This window comes from Gossypium hirsutum, chromosome D03 (assembly GCF_007990345.1).
Source record: "Gossypium hirsutum isolate 1008001.06 chromosome D03, Gossypium_hirsutum_v2.1, whole genome shotgun sequence".
Classification (NCBI taxonomy): domain Eukaryota; kingdom Viridiplantae; phylum Streptophyta; class Magnoliopsida; order Malvales; family Malvaceae; genus Gossypium; species Gossypium hirsutum.
This window is the reverse complement of record NC_053439.1, coordinates 37908438-37916149: the sequence shown is the minus strand read 5'-3', so window position 1 is coordinate 37916149 and position 7712 is coordinate 37908438.

Genomic DNA, 7712 nt, shown 5'->3' with positions numbered 1-7712 from the left:
TCAACAACCTTTCATTTTCTACCATGAAACTTCATAATTCATGCATACTCATTCATGTAAAAACCCTAGTACTTTGATAACTTTGCAAATAAATCCCCAAGATAGTTAGATTAGCTTATTACGATCTTGAAAATATATAAATTACTAAAAACGGGACAAGATTACTTACCCAATTAAGCCAAGTAAGCTTGCTTGAACTGTTTTCTCTTAGCTAGGGTTTTCATAAAAAAATTTGGGAAAGATGATGAAAAAGATGATATTTTCATTATTTAATCAATTATCATCTTTTAATATATTTTATTTCCAATTTCATCCTTTTCTTTAATTAAATTTCCATGGATGAATCATCATCCTTATCTACTAACTTCTCTTAATGGTTTATTTTCCATATAAGGATCTCAAACTTTGAATTCTGTAACTATTTGATACTTATAGCTACCAGAACTAAACTTTTACATTTTATGCAATTTGGTCATTTTCATCTAATTAAACATACAATCGGTAAAATTTTCTTAACAAAAATTTCATAAGATTTTCCTATCATAATTCAGACCATAAAATAATATTAAAATAATTTTCTTCTCGGACTCGGATTTGTGGTCCTGAAACCACTGTTTTGATTTCACTAAAAACGAGCTGTTACATTACCGAAGTGAGCTAATCATCCATAATTGAGATTTGATTTACTAACCTCTTTTATCTCTTGAGTTTTATTTATTTTATGTTATTTTAGTATTATTATAAAATCCATAAAAACTCTCTTTTTGCTCTTGTACTATAATTTATTTAAAAGTACTTGTGACAGCCCAAAATTGACCCTAGTCGGGAAGTGGTTTCGGGACCGCTAAACCGAGTCACCGAAATGTTTGAATGTGATATTTATTGTCTAGAATATGTAATTATGAATGTGTGAAAATTTCAAGCTTCGATTTAGTCGATTGCATGTGAGTTTTAGTAAATAGGACTTATGTGAGAAAATTTTGAAATGTGATAGGTCAAAGCATAAGGACCTATTAGTGCTTGTTGAAAAAGGGGGGACTTGCATGTCAATTTCCCCCCTCTATTAGTAGTGGCCGGCCATGACAAGTATGGTAGACCAAGTGTGATGGGCAAGACATGTCATAGACATGTTGTGTTGGTGCATCATGGGTGGAAACAATAAAATAATGAGCATGGTAATTAAATAATGAAAGGGAGGAGTGATGAAAAAAAAAGAATGGTCTCATCCATGCCCCCCCTTTTGCCGTGAGTTAAAGAAAAGAAAAGAAAAAAATTTTGTTCATCCTTTTTCATCTTCTTTTGGCCGAAAATTCTAAGGAAGGAGGAAGGAGTTCTTGCTTCATGTTTGGTTTGGAAGAGGATTAGGAGGAGGTTTGGCCATACTTGTATCTAGATTAAGGTATGTTTGAGGTTGTGCCATGAGATTCATGCATGTTTTTAGTTGCTAGCTTGAGTTCTAATTAGCCCATGGTTCAAATCTTTGCTATGTCATGGGAATGATATTCGGCCTAGGTGGATTTTGTGTTAATGCCATTGCATGCTAAATATGAAGCTTGTTAATGATGCATGTGATGGTGGATTGATGATTCTTGAATCTTCTTTTTAGCATTTTTGAGTGAGACATTAAGTTCTTTGTTTAACCATGACCAAAAATTGAAATGGTATGGTGTTGTGATGCATTCGGCCATGGTAGGAAGTAGAAGGGAAAAATATGGTTGTTGTTAGATGAAGTAGAGTCTAACGAATGATCACATATGTGCATTAGTTGCTAGATGGAGAAGAATCGGCTAGCAAGTTGTGTGCTAAGGCCGAATATAATTTTTGTATATTAATGAGTAATGCATGTGTTAAATTGATGGAAAGGGAGAGGATGCTTTACTAGTGTATATATGTGTGTATTAGCCAAGTTTTGAACTTGAAACAAAATGGTGTTTAGTCAATACAAGTGACCATACTTGTAGAATGTATTAAGTGTTGCAATCGGCCCCAACATAGACATGCATATTCGGCCATAGGAAGGAGATTGGTGTTGCATGTATTCGGTTAGAGGCAAGCATATTGATGCTTTTGTCTTGGCTTAGAAAATTCGGCCAAGGGGGAAAATTAGCTAAAATGTTGAGTTTGATTCATGATTCCGTACATATGTGACTTTAATGTCTAATGTATAAATATGGGTTAAGTGCCTTGTGTTCCTCTTTTCGATGCTCAAATGATTAAATCAATTTATTTGTTTAATTAAGCTCAAGAGCAAAGGGGAACTAAATCCGATAAAGGGAAGGAAAAAGTGGTCGAATAGCTATCGGAATCGTTCGACAACATCCGAGGTAAGTTCTTGAGTAAAAGAGCTTAAATTATGATTTGATTAGATCATGTTTTAAGCAAATCAAAATCATGCTCTTTGTGTGTGGCTATTGAGCCGAAATTGCAAGAATGATAAGAGTCTTGTGTTTGAGTTTTGCTAACGAAAATGAAATACGAATGTGCCATGATTTATTGTTAAATGTGCATGGTTATTTGAATGATGTCCGGGCTAAGTCCCGAAGGCTTTGTGCTAGGTGACCATATCCGGACTAAGATCCGAAGGCATTTGTACGAGTTACTAAATCCGGACTAAGATCCGAAGGCATTTGTGCGAGTTACTAAATCCGGGTTAAGTCCCGAAGGCATTTGTGTGAGTTACTAAATCCGGGTTAAGTCCCGAAGGCATTTGTGCGAGTTACTAAATCCGGGTTAAGTCCCGAAGGCATTTGTGCGAGTTACTATAACCGGGCTATGTCCCGAAGGCATTTGAACGAGTAGCTATATTCGGTTAAATTCCGAAGGTACGTGATTTGGGAATGAATGATCTTGCTGTAAAAATTTCAGTTAATATGCTTGAAACATCCCAACATTGAGGTATGTTTCGTATGTGCTTTGAATTAGTTGAGCCCTTACAAATAAGTATTCGCTCAGTTGATAAATGAGCTACCGGCCTTTGGCTAAGTTGATCTTTGTGTATGAATAAAAGGGTTGGTAATGTGAAGTAAGTATGATATTGAAAAATTGTGCATATGAAATTATCCGTTTAGCTACATGAATGCTATACTTTTGTTGTGCTGGAATCCCTTGCTCAAAACTTACTAAGCATAAATTGCTTACTCCGTCTCCTTGATACTCTGTTTTATAGATTTTTGTTCTCCAGCTATCGGACTCGGGATTTTGAAGTCGAAGTCGCCCACACTATCAAAGCCCCCTTTTGGTACAATTTTGGTTGAACTTCGAAATGGCATGTATAGGACTACCCTTTTGTTGTGGGTCATGGACCCTTTGGACTTGTATAATTTTGGATAGCCATGCGAAAATGGCTTATATATGTTTGAGTATAATGTTATAATCATTTGGTATGGATATGGTTATTGAGAGGTGTGGATATGCTTAACAAGGATTGGTCATGGGAATGGTTAATCACTATCATAAATTGTGCTATTTATGCTAAAAGGGCTAGTTGAATCATGGAAACTATGAAATAGGTAAAGTCTACCTTAAAGGCAGATGCTGACAGCAGCAGTGATGTAGATTTGGAAAATCACTAAAAATAGTAGGAAAGGAATTAAATAGTGAATAAATTATGTAAACGAACCTTGATGAATCTATTTTCATAGGAAAGTAACGAAACGATCATATGGACAGTATGTTAAGAGATATTCAGGTTCTCGTAAGACAGGGCCAGAACAGTTTCTGGATTCCCTGTTTCGACTTTAGAAATTCATTATAAATTAACCAGAGATAATTAGGAGTCATGCCATATATGTATAGATTCCTCTTTGAGTCTAGTTTCTATAGAAACAAACGACATCAGTATTGAAGCCTTGTACAGGGAGATATCCAAGTCGTAATGCACAAAGGTTAGTGTAGTCGATCCCTGTAACATGGGAGACTTTGACTAATAAACTGTACTAATTGGCCCAACCAAAAATTCTAGAAAAAAAATATGTAGATGGGAATATGAGTCTAGTTTCAGGGAAAATTTACGGAACTGGATTCCGAGTTTCTGAACTCAAGATATGATTTTTAGAGCGACTAGTACGCAGATTGGTAGTGTCTGGGAAATTTTTTTATAAGTGGTTTAAAGTCTATTAACACCTCGTGTTCGACTCCGGTGACGGTCTCGGGTTCGGGGTGTTACATTTGATTGGTATCAGAGCTACGGTTTAGTCGTTTCTAGGACTACCGTAATGCGTTGGGTCTAGCTATACATGCTATTTTATGTGATCAATTGATAGTGTGGTGATTTCTGACATTTGCAAATGTGTTTATTTATAGTAATGGATCCCGATCCCGATCCCGACCGAGCGGTAGCTGATGATCTTGAGAGTGTAGCGCCTGCTCCCGCACAAGGGACAATGCCGGTGGACTCTCAACCTAATGCTAGTAACCCGAATGATGAAGCTAGAAAAGCTTTCTATAGCGTGATGAATGATTGGTTCAACCAATACATTCGAACTAATACGGCTGTTCCACAACCTCCATTCCCGACAAATACCACCCCCGCACCTACAATACCTCCGGTAACTAACCAAATAAGGTCAAATAAGCCCCCAGTTGACAGAATCCGAAAACATGGGGCTACTGAATTTAAAGCTACGGATAGCGACGATGCCGAGCAAGCTGAATTTTGGTTGGACAACACTATCCGGGTACTCGATGAGCTATCTTGTACACCCGATGAATGCCTAAAGTGTACTATCTCCTTGCTACGCGATTCTGCCTACTATTGGTGGAGTACTCTGACTTCTGTTGTGCCCCGAGAGCAAGTAACTTGGGAGTTTTTCCAAACTGAGTTTCGGAAAAAGTATATCAGTCAGAGATTTGTTGATAAAAAATGGAAGGAATTTCTTGAGCTTAAGCAAGGTTCTATGTCAGTTACTGATTACGAGCGAAAATTTGTTAGACTTAGTAGATACGCTCGGGAATGTGTTTCGTCCGAGGCTATCATGTGTAAACGCTTCGAGGATGGGCTGAATGAAGATATAAAAATGTTCGTTGGCATTCTTGAAATACGAGAGTTCGTAGTACTTGTCGAGCGAGCTTGTAAAGCCGAAGAGCTTAGAAAAGAAAAACAAAAAGTTGATGTGGGAACTGGAGAGTTTTGTAAAAGATCCTCGGGAAAGTCTCTTCAACAGGCATCGAAGAAATTTCAAGATGATGTGGGCCAGTCTAGAGGCACTTCGGGCCTTTTTAGACGAGATCGTGATCGACCCCCTGTGGGTACACGAGGCACTTCGGTCGCCAGTGTTGGGAATGAACGTCGAGATAGAACGGAATGTCGATATTGCGGTAAATGGCATTCGGGGAGTTGTAGATTCCCTGACCGCTCCTGTTACAAGTGCGGATCAGTTGACCACTTCATTAAATATTGCCCGAGGTTGTCTGAACAGAATGTAAATCAGAGTGGGAAACCGGGTGCTACCACTGCTCGAGGTAGACCATCTAGAAATACGGGCAATGCTAGCGGTGGTCAGGGAGGATCTAGAGATGCTACGACCAGATCCGAGGCTCGTGCGCCTGCTAGAGCTTATGCTATACGTGCCCGCGAGGATGTTTCTTCGCCTGATGTTATTACCGGTACTTTTACTCTCTTTGATACTAATGTAATTGCTTTGATTGACCCCGGTTCTACTCATTCTTACATATGTGAAACCTTAGCATCCAGTAAGACTTTACCTATTGAGTCTACTGAGTTCGTAATTCGGGTGTCAAATCCCTTGGGTCGCTACGTGCTTGTCGACAAAGTGTGTAAGAAATGTCCCCTAGTAATTCGAGGTTCCTGTTTTCCGGCGGACTTGATGCTTTTGCCGTTTGATGAATTTGATGTTATTCTTGGTTTGGATTGGTTGACCGCGCATGATGCGGTTGTGAATTACAAAAGCAAGACTATTGATTTGAGGTGCGCAAATAACGAGATAATCCGAGTTGAGTCTACGGACATAAAGGGGTTGCCAGCTGTAATATCCTCAATGTTGGCCCAGAAATATGTAAGAAAAGGGTGCGAAGCATACCTTGCGTATGTACTTGATGACAAAGAATTAGAAAAGAAACCCGAATCTGTGCCAGTGGTTTGTGAATACCCGGATGTTTTTCCTGAAGAATTACCGTATCGTATGGCACCAACCGAGTTAAAAGAGTTGAAAGCTCAGTTGCAAGAATTGACGGATAGAGGTTTCGCTCGACCAAGTTTCTCACCTTGGGGTGCACCAGTATTGTTCGTGAAAAAGAAGGACGGAACCATGAGGTTGTGCATTGACTATCGTCAGCTGAATAAAGTGACAATAAAGAACAAATATCCGTTACCGCGTATCGATGATTTGTTCGACCAACTGAAGGGAGCCTCAGTGTTCTCAAAAATAGATTTGAGATCGGGCTATTATCAGTTGCGAATTCGAGATTCGAACATACCCAAAACTGCCTTCAGAACGAGATATGGTCACTACGAATTCTTAGTGATGCCGTTTGGGCTCACTAATGCCCCTGCGGTATTTATGGATTTGATGAATCGGATCTTTAGACCATATTTGGATCGGTTCGTAGTTGTGTTCATTGATGACATCTTGGTCTATTCAAGAGATGAGACCGAACATGCTGAGCACCTGAGATTAGTGTTGCAAATTTTGCGGGATAAGCAGTTATATGCTAAGTTCAGTAAGTGTGAGTTCTGGTTAAGAGAGGTTAGCTTCTTGGGTCACGTGGTATCCGCATCGGGTATTCGAGTTGACCCGAGCAAAATTTCAGCCATACTTAACTGGAAGCCTCCAAGAAATATTACCGAAGTTCGGAGCTTCTTGGGGCTCGCCGGTTATTACCGACGATTTGTAAAAGGTTTCTTGATGATAGCCACACCAATGACGAAGCTACTTCAAAAGGATGTTAAGTTCGAATGGACGGAGAAATGTCAGAAAAGTTTCGATCAACTGAAAACTTATTTGACTGAAGCTCCAATTTTAATGCAACCCGAATCAGGCAAAGAGTTTGTCATTTATAGTGACGCATCCCTACTTGGGTTGGGTTGCGTATTGATGCAAGAAGGTCGAGTGGTGGCCTATGCGTCGAGACAATTAAAGCCACATGAGAAAAATTATCCGACCCATGATCTCGAACTAGCTGCCATCGTATTCGCTTTAAAAATATGGCGACATTACTTATTTGGTGAAAAGTGCCATGTATTTTCGGATCACAAAAGTCTCAAATATTTGATGACTCAAAGAGACTTAAATCTGCGACAAAGACGTTGGCTTGAGTTGTTGAAAGATTACGAGCTTGTCATTGATTACCACCCGGGAAAGGCTAATGTGGTTGCGGACACCTTAAGCCGGAAATCACTGTTTGCTTTACGAGCGATGAATGTGCACTTGTCTGTTCTACCCGACAATGTGTTAGTAGCTGAATTAAAGGCCAAACCATTATTGATTCGTCAAATTCGTGAAGCTCAGAAAGTCGACGATGAATTGGTTGCAAAACGGGCTGAATGTGTTCTGAATATGGAATTCGAATTTCAAATTGGTGATGACGATTGTTTGAGGTTCAGAAGTCGGTTGTGTGTTCCAAGAAATTCAGAACTCATTTCGATGATTCTGAATGAAGCCCATTGTAGCCGAATGTCAATTCACCCGGGGAGTATGAAAATGTACAATGATTTGAAACGTTGGTTTTGGTGGCATGGTATGAAACGAGACATC